General features: G+C 46.0%; 1 long non-coding RNA gene across 1 annotated transcript; it reads left to right on the top strand.

Annotated features, from left to right (window-relative positions):
* Positions 1 to 63: 63 nt before the first annotated feature.
* Positions 64 to 6,744, top strand: LOC135978387 (uncharacterized). The gene is made up of 2 exons (XR_010595789.1): positions 64 to 2,734; positions 3,357 to 6,744. It is a non-coding gene; the product is annotated as an uncharacterized LOC135978387 (long non-coding RNA).
* Positions 6,745 to 13,520: the final 6,776 nt, after the last annotated feature.

The following is a 13,520-nucleotide window of genomic DNA, read 5'->3' as shown; positions in this document are numbered from 1 at the left end:
AGTGTGTGAACCCATCTTCCCTCCCCTTTTCCTCTCTGTGTGAACCACTGACAGTCTGATCATCTCACTGGATGCAACGAGAGTAAGCGGCGCCGTCTCTCTGAGACTAGCCGATGCTCTTTGCTAAAGGGAGGTGTAGGAGGGTCGTGGCCATCCTCGTTAGCCTCTCCTGTGTGAGTACCCTGTAGGGAGAGATCCTTAGTTTATGTGCCGCTAGAGTGGACAGGGCATCCTCCCTGTGTGTGTGATTGGAAAATGGGTGGGGGACAGTCTAAGGATTCCCTCTCACCCCCTAAGTATACCCCAGCTTATTTCATGTACATACATTATGGTCCTAAAACCTGCAGGTATTTAGAGAATTGGAATCATTACACGCGTGAAAATTCATCTAAACAATGCCCACTAGAAGGTACCTTCAATCTAGATAAGATCATACATCTCAGAGGAGCTTTTAATCACCAAAAAAGCCTCTGACACATAATGGGAGCAATTTGTCTATTGAGGAAAGGAACGAGTTAATTTGAAATTCAGCTTGGTCCAGAGATAAAGAGAAAGTTAATCTGCGTTCAAGGTCAAGAATCAATGCAGACCAGGCTAAGTACAAAGAAACACTGCTTTCGGCCCCAGCTGGCTGTGGAAGAATATAGACAGAGGCAAACCAAAGGCAATCCAAGTTACAGTGCTGAGATTACATTTGCAAAGCTTAACTGTCCAGTGAGATCCAACAGTCTGCCTTTGCGACCCTGGAGCTGGCGTGGTTTGGGGATGCTGAAGAAGCCACAGGCAGCCGGCCTGGACTGGAATCACTGAAAAGATGCCCCAGGAGACCTCAGGGTGTAAAAGAACTGCCCTCCCAAGAGAGGAAGCAAGTTGGAGATTGCACAGCACCTTTTCTGAACGTTATACACAGACGTGGCCAGTCTGGACGTACATGTGTGAGTATGAAAGTGTGCCTACTCTCAGCCACAGTAAGTCTGAGAACCGGAGAGGGATTTAGCATTCCTCTCTCCACCCCGGCTGACCGGGAAGTGTGTCAGGTGGATCTACCCCAGTCGTAGCAGGACTGGGCAATAGAGAAGTTGGAGAAAAGGGAAGAGTTGTGTACTTGATAACTAGAATTGAGCAATTAAGAGCATAGATCATGAACCAGGCAGCAACTCAAACCTACGCCCAGGGCAAGTTGCAAGCCTAGAGACAGGACTTCCAGGCAGAAAAGGAAGCACTGGCTAAGCAAGTACCGGTCCTTCAGGGACTTGTCAGAATTTAACCGTTTGTGTTTCCATATGCTGTAAGAGCAGTGTGTTTGCCACAAGAGAACATTGAATAGTTAAATGCCAATGGGCCATGTGTTTTGCCCAAGTGGCGAGCCTCACGAGGACTCAGGTAGCCTTGTGAGTAAGAATGTTTAAGGGAAGAGACCAGGAAGGGTGGGGGCTAGTTGAGAAGCCCACCCTCCTAGCTAAATTGGTAGTGAAAAAGCCGGTGCCCATGGAAGGGACAGTTCAGCGAGAAAAGCAGGATCGGGCCCAAGCGGGCAAACAATAGATAGAGAGATTGGAAAACAGGTTGGAAACTTTGAGGGCATAGTGGAAGGAAAGGAGTAATTATAAGCATGGGGATTTCAAATCCCCAGGATAAAATTGGAATGGTAAAATGTGTGTAAGACAGAGTCTTTGTACCAAGATGCAAGGCTCTCCTTTCTTCTGCAGAATAAAGCAACCTTTCCTTATCCCTGTCTGGCTGTTATTGGCTCTCAGCTAGGTGGACCCGATATTTCAGTGACAGTTACTGGCGACTCCGGTTAATGAATTTCTGTCTTATACATTTGGGCATTAGGTTTGTGGATGGAACTGAGCCTCTCATCCTTAATTCCTCAGAGTGGAAGCCATCGCGTGCGATGAAGCTCCGAGGTTGAATTGGGATCCTTCTGTCTCGTCCCCTGTAGCGGTCAGTAGTAGTAGAAATTCCTGTAATAGGATCCTATTAGGCCATAATTCCCTCTGTTCTCTGTGTAATTCTCTGTTAGAGTGTCAGCAGGCAGATGGGTAGGTCTCTGGTAAAACCCTCTAAGGATAGCCCTTTGGATTATATGTTAAGTAAATGGCCTTTACGCGGTGTTCAGAAAAGAATGTCGAAGAGACGCTTGTTGCAGCTTTGCACCCAGGATTGGCCAGCCCTGGGCACTGATTGGCCCGAATCCAGATCTTTTGACATTCCGATTTACTTAACTCCCTTGCGCCTGGTACTGGAAAACCAGGCACCGGGACAAATAGATTATTGGTTTTTGTGGAATCTGTGTTTTATAAGTTTGAGATGAATTGGTATTGTTTAAAGTTGCAAAAAAAAAAAAAACGAGAATACTTTTGCCAGACACAGGAAACTAGTGTTGTTTAATATGGTCTGGAAAAGTTAATTGTGTCCCTTTTTAAGTAAGAATCTTTAAGCTGTGGATAGCTTTGGATCTGGAAGCAAGCCAGAAAGCATCTGTATTAATGCAATTTTCTAACTAATAAGGTAAAAGCCACTGAAACCTGGGCTTCCTATGAAACAAATACAAGGAAATATGGGGTAATTCTGTTTTGCCTAAAATCAACAAGAGTATGTGTATATAAAGGAAATATTTTAAGCAATGACTGACTGCCCAGAAGGGGTAGACCTCTGTTCTTTTGTCTTTCAGATCATCAGAGAAAACGGATGCCAGCTGAATAGCATTCAATGTACCATGCATTTACTGGTACAATAGGAATTATTTTTGTGTTCTATTATGTCCTGTCTTGTGGGGTTTGTCTTGTGGCCAGAATTGTTGGGTTTTAATATTTTCATAAGACAGTCTAGTTCAAAATTAAATAGAAGGGTTAAATCAAAAAGCAGATACTTGTTTTATTCAACTTGGAATTCAAAGTGTTTGGATAAATCAGGAAAATGTGATATACTAAAGTCTAATACATTTGCTTAAGTAAAAAAAAAAGAAACTTCATTGGCAAGATTTTTTTTTAATTGAAAAAAAATTGTTGTTAAAATTTGCATACCAACAGTCTTTGGAAGCAAGGACATGGAAGGTTAACCCACTCCCCATATTGCACATGGGATCCTTCTGGCTACCTCAAATTTCTAGCCAGAGGGCTGGGGAGGGAGGAAAGCTATTGGACACCAGAGGTTGTACCGAGTGGACTCCTCAAAAGTGGGTGTGCTTGTCCTGGTTTGTTGCTCCAAAGCTCTGTAATAAAGTTATTTTACTGAAAGGGTGTACATGGCATACATTGAATAATAAGACTAATGTACTGTATAATGGCAATGTTTATGTGTTCATTGTTGGGAAAAGGTGTATGAGTTAAGAGTGGAAGTTTCCTTTGTAGGTTAAAAGAAGCCAAGAAGGGGAGAAGGAAAAAGAACAGAACGAGTTAACTGGAAAAAATAGCTAGCAAGCTCAGTCCAAAGATAAGACGCTGGCCCCATCCAAGGATATTACCCACAGCTAAGACTTGGCTGACAGCCAAGAAAAGGGGGGCCTGAATGTGCCCAAGCAACTATGAGATCTGCAAAACACTGCCAGGCATTAATGAAATGTGTTAGGTTTCTTTTCTCACAGATAAAAGAAGTGCTACCCAAAGACCCTAGTAGCCCTGCCATTCATTGAAACAAGGAGACTGAGTCTACGTAAAGTCCATCAACGAAAGACTGCTTTGGCTCCACACTGGAAAGGCCCTTTCCAAGTCCTGTTAACCACCAACACTGCTGTGAAGTGCCAAGGACTGCCTGCCTGGACCCATGCTTCTCACCGTAAAAAGACCCCTCCACCTCGGGAGGACTCTCCGACTGATGATAAGCCTATTTCTCCTTCTAGCTCTGCTGTGCCTTCTGGACAGCAGGAAAAAGAAAAAAAAGACAAGGTGAAGTGCTAGTAACCTCTCCCTTGTCCACTGACAGACCTACTGTGCCTTTGGATTTTTCTAGAAGAAGCAAAATCATTACAGGGTGATGTGCTAATAACCTCTCCCCTGTATGATGCTAAACCACACTGTTTCAGGAAAAGAGAAGAAGGAACACTTGCTTCATTGAAACCACAAAGTCCAGGGATTCCTGACTACAAGAGACATTAAGAACTGACCCTGGTAAAGAAACAAAGAATTATACACTGGCAGGAAGAAATTTGTGGGACCCATGCTTGGAAACGTGGTATTGATTGGATTTTGGGGTTTATTCTACAGGCTGCGCCCTGTGTTTTGGATAAGTCCTTCAGCATGTATTGCCCTCCCTAATTGGATTTTAAATGATAAGTACCAAAGGCACCTTGTTGCCATTGCCCCTGCCGTCTCCTCCATTACACTATTACCCCTGTAACACACCCAAATACAGACAATGCCTTAGATTTGATAAAATCAATGACTAAGGCCTTCACACTTTTGTGATTTATTTAAATATTGTTTGAAAAAAATATGTTTAAGGTTCAGGATGTCCCATATAAGCGAACAATTGAATGGATCAGTGGAGATAAAAGTATATGATGTCACTACCAGTGAACCCCAAGAATCTGTAATTGCAATTGATGGGTTCTATAGCGAATGTACCTGGAATTTGCACTGTGTTAAATGAGAGAGGCCCTTATTGTTATTTGGTCACCCAATTAGTGAACAATTAAACGAATACCCAGAGTTTGTTTTGCCACTGGAAATTTTACCTGCATAGAAATTATTCCAGTGACTAATAATGTGACCTGTACCTTATTGCAATACACCCCTTCTTATGCCATTAATATCAATGCCTCCCTGAAGTACATAAAGGTGTTCAACCAACAGATGTGGTATAGTACTACCCCAAAGAGAGATGTATTAGGATATCAATGGACTGTGATTAACACTACACTAGGGACTGTTAAATTTTCATTGCACTTATCCAGTTTCCAGATTACCTCTACATACCCAAATTGCTCACAGGGGGCTGCCATTAGATTAGCACAACAGAGGGCTTGGGTTATTTCTTCTAGAAAGGAGAGAGTTACTTGACCGGATGCCTATGGGATGGGCCAATAGTGCAGCTGCAGTTTGGAATATTTTTAAGAACCAAGAACATGATGAGAAATTGGGGCAACTAGAGAAGGCCATTGGCCTTGTCTCTGGAGCACAACTAACCCAGGTACAGGCTGGAGTTGGTGAGTTACATGTTATTTCCACCCTTAGTTCTATGACCCAGAAGTTGCTGACAGAGATGGTATTGAATATCACTGAGGCTGGGAAGGCATTGCAGTGGGATCTAGCATGTTCAGAGATTCAGAATTTCCTGAATGACCAGCTAATGGCCATTTGGAATGATCTAGAGCATCAAGCTTGGCCCACTGCCCTTATAAACACATCAGGAGTACCATCTGATCTGTGGCCATGGAGACATACTTGGAGACTTTCTGGGTGGAAGTGCAGACGTTCTCAGTGCTCCTTCCAAGCATATGGACCGGTTGGGGGTGTGTGGGCTCCCACATACTGAATCCTGCCAGGTCCATGGGGAGGATGCGTGTGGGATTGGGTAATTCACCGAGACATCTGGGAAATTAGACCTCCTGGTATGCCCAATCAATTTTTAGTCAGTGCTCCTGGGATTACATCTGACATTTGGATGGGGTTAGGGAGTCAATGGACGTTAGAACCCACACAGCTTCAGTGTATCCGTAAAGTGAAGCCAGGAGAAGTTGTAATTCTTCATGACTATGTTTGCTGGGAGGGTAGGGGACAAGGAACTACCCTGACAGGACACTTACTTTTTTCAAGCTAATGATAGCTGTGTATATGTTAAAGCCATCACATTGGAAGACATACATTTTAATCTCATTACCACTGCAGGTAATCATATTATTTACTGGCCTGCAGATAGAATTTAGCAAGTAGTCCTTAGGTTCCAGATACCCTTTAATTGGACTAGTTTAGTACCTGATCGATTTCAAAATTTGCTTTCACTGTTACCAGAGGTTCAGAAAATCTCTGAAGTACAGGGCAAATTCACATGCTTCAAATTATATATCCAGTTGAAAAGTATGCCTTTCAGACAGCTTATAGAGTATCCACCTTATGTACTAAGTATGATGTATTATGTTATATGACTAAGATGGTACAACAACCCCATCATATTATCGCTATGGGAATGTTATTGCTTGTGTTGTTGTTAGCTAGTGTAGGAGTATGTTATTGTTGTTGTAAAGGACATAATAATAGTAATACCTTTTATGTCCATGCTCATTATGCATTGTCATTACATCCAATCAAAACCCCTAAGGTTGAAGCATCTGATGTAGAATCTGAATTCCAAGACTTAATGCAAATAGAGATTTGAAAAATGTTTGTTGTACTAGTAGTACAAAAGGGGGGTTTGTGGAAGCAGAGAAAGAACTGACAGGAAGGGGATGCAATGCATGACAGTTCGTTAGCAAGAGTCAGGCTAACTGTAACCCTAATAACGCCAGATTTGGAGAAGTGAGGAATGTGTGAGGCGAGTGGGAAAGAACTGTGTGAGAAGTTGTTGCTACCTTGTGTAGATAATATGGAATGTAGACTAAGAGTCTACATTAGTGAGACAAACAAGCTATCAGAGTGACCTATGTATAAACAAAATGCAGCTGTTGCTCATTATTGTCTGTAACAAAAGGTATAAATGCTTGCTGTAATTGTTTACCTGTGGAGAGACCTGTTTAGCTCTCTCCCTCTAGCTAAATTGATAGAGAGAAAATAAAGTATCTGATTTGCTGTACCCAAACAAAAAGTGAGAACTCTGTTATTCTCCGACACCACGCTAGGCCAGTAGGATGTAGTCTGGAATCATTGCATAACAAAGCATGGCAGCGTATGGTCCCAGTATTTGCTGGCATGCAGACAACATCCATTCCTTATCACTCTTTGTTATCATCAGGAGAGTGATATCATTCACAGTCACCTGGTTGAAATGGGGTGATTTTATTAAGGGGACATTCAGATGTGCCCGTTCCTGCCCGGCTGAACATAAATGTTCCCCGCTGTTAGCCACGTGGTGGGGGGGAGGGGTGAAGTGATCATCCTAGAGAATTGGGTGTGGGGGGGGGAGGAGGGTTAGTTGGGTTTGTGCTGCATGTTAACCCGGAAACACCAGCCCCTCCTTTTACATTGCAAACCCATTTTAAATGGCCAACCCAATGGGTGCTTGGTATGGGAAATGAGAGTGCTGCTGTTTGAAGTCATTCCCACATGCTATGAAGGTTAAAAAAGCCAAAAGACTGTGGCTTACCATGGCTGCCTGCAAGCCGAATTCTGTTGCCTGGCACTGCGTGAGTGATCTCTCACACCAAACCGGCAGGACCTCAATATAAGGGGAAAAATGCGACTTTGTAAGGAAACCACATGTGCTGTTTAATGTGAACAGCAAAATTTAACGTGAAAGAGTGTACCCATCGTTCTCTAAAATATGTCTTCTTTAACCACCTCTCCCCTTCTCCTCCACCAGCTGCAAATGTTTCTCCTTCGCAGAGGCTAGTGAAGATTAGAAGGAGAAAACAGTGGACTCAGGATGATATGTTCTTGGAGCTCCAGATATCCTCCCATGCTGACAGAGAACAGCAGAATGTGTGGAGGCAGTCAATGTGAAAAGCACAATATGAACAAGAGGAGAGGTGGTGGGCTGAATTGCGGGCTGAAGAGAGTAAGTGGTGGGCTGAAGAGGATAGGTGACGTCAGCTTGTTGATGGAAAGCAAGAGTCGATACTCCGGCTGTTGGAACATCAAACTGATATGCTCCAGCGTATGGTTGAGCTGCAGGAAAGGCAGTAGGAGCAGAGACTGCCGCTACAGTGTCTGTGTAACCAACAGCCCTCCTCCCCAAGTTCCATTGCCTCCTCACCCAGATGCCCAAGAACGCGGTGCAGGGGCCTCCGGCCACCCAGCCACTCCACCCCAGATGATTGCCCAAGCATCAGAAGGCTGGCTTTCAATAACTGTTAAAGTTTTAAACTGCAGTGTGTCCTTTTCCTTCCTTCCTCCCCCACCCCTCCCGGAGTACCTTGGCAGTTACCCCCCTAGTTGTGTGATGAATTAATAAAGAATGCATGAATGTGAAGTAACAATGACTTTATTGCCTCTGAAAGTGGTGCTCGAAGGGGGGAGGGAAGGGTGGTTAGTTTACAGGGAAGTAGAGTGAACGGGGGGGGGGGAGAGTTCGTCAAGGAGAAACAAACAGAAGTTTCATACCATAGCCTGGCCAGGCACAAAACTGGTTTTCAAAGCTTCTCTGATGCGCACCGCACCCTGCTGTACTCTTCTAACCGCCCTGGTGTCTGGCTGCGTGTAATCAGTGGCCAGGCGATTTGCCTCAACCTCCCACCCCGCCATAAATGTCTCCCCCTTACTCTCACAGATATTGTGAAGCGCACAGCAAGCAGCCATAACAATTGGAATATTGGCTTTGCTGAGGTCTATTCGAGTCAGTAAACTGTGCCAGCGCACTTTTAAACATCCAAATGCACATTCTACCACCATTCGGCACTTGTTCAGCCTATAGTTGAACAGGTCCTGACTACTGTGCAAGCTGCCTGTGTATGGCTTCATGAGCCATGGCATCAAGGGGTAGGCTGGGTCCCCAAGGATAACGATAGCCATTTCAACATCCCCAACAATTATTTTCTGGTCCGGGAAGAAAGTCCCTTCTTCCAGCTTTTGAAACAGACCAGAGTTCCTGAAGACGCGAGCATCATGTACCTTTCCCGGCCATCCCACGTTGATGTTAGTGAAACGTCCCTTGTGATCCACCAGGGCTTGCAGCAGCATTGCAAAGTACCCCTTGCAGTTTATGCACTCGGTGGCTTGGTGCTCCGGTGACAAGATGGGATATGGGTTCCATCTATCATAGAATCATAGAATCATAGAATATCAGGGTTGGAAGGGACCTCAGGACATCATCTAGTCCAACCCCCTGCTCAGAGCAGGACCAATTCCCAACTAAATCATCCCAGCCAGGGCTTTGTCAAACCGGGCCTTAAAAACCTCTAAAGAAGAAGATTCCAGCACCTCCCTAGGTAACACATTCCAGTGCTTCACCACCATCCTAGTGAAATAGTGTTTCCTAATATCCAACCTAGACCTCCCAAACTGCAACTTGAGACCATTGCTCCTTGTTCTGTCATCTGCCACCACTGAGAACAGCCGAGCTCCATCCTCTTTGGAACCTCCCTGCGGGTAGTTGAAAGCAACTATCAAATCCCCCCTCATTCTTCTCTTCTGGAGACTAAACAATCCCAGTTACCTCAGCCTCTCCTCATAAGTCATGTGCTCCAGACCCCTAATCATTTTTGTTGCCCTCCGCTGGACTCTTTCCAATTTTTTCACATCCTTCTTGTAGTGTGGGGGCCCAAAACTGGACACAGTACTCCAGATGAGGCCTCACCAATGTCGAATAAAGGGGAATGATCACGTTCCTCGATCTGCTGGCAATGCCCCTACTTATACAGCCCAAAATGTCGTTAGCCTTCTTGGCAACAAGAGCACACTATTGACTCATATCCAGCTTCTCCTCCACTTTGACCTCTAGGTCCTTTTCTACAGAACTGCTACCTAGCCATTCAGTCCCTAGTCTGTAGCTGTGCATGGGATTCTTGCATCCTAAGTGCAGGACTCTGCACTTGTCCTTGTTGAACCTCATCAGGTTTTTTTGGCCCAATCCTCTAATTTGTCTAGGTCCCTCTGTATCCAATCCCTACCCTCTAGTGTATCTACCACGCCTCCTAGTTTAGTGTCATCTGCAAACTTGCTGAGAGTGCAGTGCACACCAACCTCCAGATCATTATAAAGACATTAAACAAAACCGGCCCCAGGACCGACCCCTGGGGCACTGCGCTCAAAACCGGCTGCCAACTAGACATGGATCCATTGATCACTATCGGTTGAGCCCGATGATCTAGCCAGCTTTCTATCCACATTACAGTCCATTCATCCAGCCCATACTTCTTTAACTTGGCGGCAAGAATACTGTGGGAGACTGTATCAAAAGCTTTGCTAAAGTCAAGGAACAACACATCCACTGCTTTCCCCTCATCCACAGAGCCAGTTATCTCATCATAGAAGGCAATTAGGTTAGTCAGGCACGACTTCCCCTTCATGAATCCATGCTGACTGTTCCTGATCACTTTCCTCTCCTCTAAGTGTTTCGTAATTGATTCCTTGAGGACCTGCTCCATGATTTTTCCAGGGACTGAGGTGAGGCTGACTGGCCTGTAGTTCCCCAGATCCTCCTTCTTCCCTTTTTTAAAGATGGGCACTACATTAGCCTTTTTTCAGTCATCCAGGACCTCCCCCGATCGCCATGAGTTTTCAAAAATAATGCCTAATGGCTCTGCAATTTCATCCGCCAACTCCTTTAGCACCCTGGGATGCAGCACATCCGGCCCCATGGACTTGTGCACGTCCAGTTTTTCTAAATAGTCCCGAACCACTTCTTTCTCCACAGAGGGCTGGTCACCTTCTCCCCATACTGTACTGCCCAGTGCAGCAGTTTGGGAGCTGGTCTTCTTCATGAAGACAGAGGCAAAAAAATCATTGAATACATTAGCTTTTTCCACATCCTCTGTCACTAGGTTGCCTCCCTCATTCAGTAAGGGGCCCATACTTTCCTTGACTTTCTTCTTGTTGCTAACATACCTGAAGAAACCCTTCTTGTTACTCTTAACATCTCTTGCTAGTTGCAACTCCAAGTGTGATTTGGCCTTCCTGATTTCACTCCTGCACGCCTGAGCAATATTTTTATACTCTTCCCTGGTCATTTGTCGAATCTTCCACTTCTTGTAAGCTTCTTTTTTGCGTTTAAGATCAGCAAGGATTTCACTGTTAGCCAAGCTGGTCGCCTGCCATATTTACTATTCTTTCTACACATCGGGATGGTTTGTTCCTGCAACCACACTAAGGATTCTTTAAAATACAGCCAGCTCTCCTGGACCCCTTTGCCCTTCATGTTATTCTCCCAGGGGATCCTGCCCATCTGTTCCCTGAGGGAGTGAAAGTCTGCTTTTTGGAAGTCCAGGGTCCGTATTCTGCTGCTCTCTTTCTTCCTTGGGTCAGGATCCTGAACTCGACCATCTCATGGTCACTGCCTCCCAGGTTCCCATCCACTTTTGCTTCCCCTACTAATTCTTCCCTGTTTGTGAGCAGCAGGTCAAGAAAAGCTCTGCCCCTAGTTGGTTCCTCCAGCACTTGCACCAGGAAATTGTCCCCTACACTTTCCAAAAACTTCCTGGATTGTCTGTGCACTGCTGTATTGCTCTCCCAGCAGATATCAGGATGATTAAAGTCTCCCATGAGAACCAGGGCCTGCGATCTAGCAACTTCTGCTAGTTGCCAGAAAAAAGCCTCGTCCACCTCATCCCCCTGGTCTGGTGGTCTATAACAGACCTTGTTGCTCACACTTCTCAACTTTATCCAGAGACTCTCAGGTTTTTCTCAAGTTTCATACTGGAGCTCTGAGCAGTCATACTCCTCTCTTACATACAACGCAACTCCCCCACCTTTTCTGCCCTGCCTGTCCTTCCTGAACAGTTTATATCCATCCATGACAGTACTCCAGTCATGTGAGTTATCCCACAAAGTCTCTGTTATTCCAATCGCATCATAGTTCCCTGACTGTGCCAGGACTTCCAGTTCTCCCTACTTGTTTCCCAGGCTTCTTGCATTTGTGTATAGGCACTTAAGATAACTCATCGATCGTCCCTCTTTCTCAGTATGAGACAGGAGTCCTCCCCTCTTTTGCTCTCCTGCCTCTACTTCCTCCCAGGATCCCATTTCCCTACCTACCTCAGGGCTTTGGTCTCCTTCCCCCGATGAACCTAGTTTAAAGCCCTCCTCACTAGGTTAGCCAGCCTGCTTGCAAAGATTCTCTTCCCTCTCTTCATTAGGTGGAGCCCGTCACTGCCTAGCACTCCTCCTTCTTGGAACACCATCCCATGGTCAAAGAATCCAAAGCCTTCTCTCCGACACCACCTGCGTATCCATTCGTTGACTTCCACGATTCGATGGTCTCTATCCAGGCCTTTTCCTTGCACACGGAGGATGGACGAGAACACCACTTGCGCCTCAAACTCCTTTATCCTTCTTCCCAGAGCCACGTAGTCTGCAGTGACCCTCTCAAGGTCATTCTTGGCAGTATCATTGGTGCCCACGTGGAGAAGCAGGAAGGGGTAGCGATCCGAGTGCTTGATGAGTCTCGGCAGTCTCTCCATCACATCGTGTATCCTAGCTCCTGGCAAGCAGCAGACCTCTCGGTTTTCCCGATCGGGGCAGCAGATAGATGACTCAGTCCCCCTGAGGAGGGAGTCCGCAACCACCACTACCCTCCTCCTCCTCCTCTTGGGAGTGGTGGTCGTGGAACCCCCATCCCTAGGACAGTGCATCTTTTGCCTGCCAATCAGTGGAGTGTCCTTCTGCTCCCTTCCCTCAGATGGGTCACCTAGTCCACTCTCCGCATTAGTACTTGTAGAGAGAACATGGAAACGATTGCTCACCTGTATCTCCATTGCTGGTACATGGACGCTCCTCTTTCTCCTTCTGGAGGTCACATGCTGCCAAACCTCTTCACAATCCTTCTGTCCCTGCTGCGCCTGCTCTGAATCTTCAGAACATTGTGGCCGTAGAAGCATCTCCTGACGTCTGTCCAGGAAATCTTCATTTTCCCTTATGCAACACAGAGTCGATATCGCCCCACCACAGTTTGGGAATCCCATTGCCGCAAAGCCATCCACTATGACCTGCACGTTTCTCCGAGTCACTACCATTGATATCAGCAGGTCTTTGATTGCGTTGGCTACTTGGATCACAGCAGCCCCCACAGTAGATTTGCCCACTCCAAATTGATTCCCGACTGACGTCTGCTGTCTGGCGTTGCAAGCTTCCACAGGGCTATCGCCACTCGCTTCTCAACTGTGAGGGCTGCTCTCATCCTGGTATTCTGACGCTTCAGGGCAGGGGAAAGCAAGTCACAAAGTTCCATGAAAGTGCCCTTACGCATGCGAAAGTTTTGCAGCCACTGGGAATCGTCCCACACCTGCAACACGGTGTGGTCCCACCAGTCTGTGCTTGTTTCCTGGGCCCAGAATCAGCGTTTCACACCATGAGCCTCTCCCAGTAACACCATGATTTGCACATTGCTGGGGCCTGTACTTTGTAGGAGGACTATGTCCATGTCAATTTCCTCATCACTCTCGTCGCTGCGCTGCAATCGCTGCAATTGCCTCCTCGCCTGGTTTTGCTTTGGCATGTTCTGGCTCTGCATATACTCCAGGACAATGTGCGTGGTGTTCATAGTGCTCATATTTGTAGTGGTGATCTGAGCGGGCTCCATGATCTCAGTGCTATGGGGTCTGGGCTGAAAAAAGGCGCAAAACTATTGTCGGATGGAAGGAGGGAGGGAGGGGCGAGTGACAATATGGCTAACAGGGAATTAAAATCAACAAAGGTGGCTGTGCATCAGGGAGAAACACACACAACTGTCACCCAGAATGGCCCCCCCAAAGATTAAACTCAAAACCCTGG

Source organism: Chrysemys picta, unplaced genomic scaffold (genome assembly GCF_011386835.1).
Source record: "Chrysemys picta bellii isolate R12L10 unplaced genomic scaffold, ASM1138683v2 scaf237, whole genome shotgun sequence".
In the NCBI taxonomy this organism is placed as follows: Eukaryota; Metazoa; Chordata; order Testudines; family Emydidae; genus Chrysemys; species Chrysemys picta.
The sequence above is the reverse complement of the archived record's forward strand: the minus strand, read 5'-3'. Positions and strand labels throughout refer to the sequence as shown.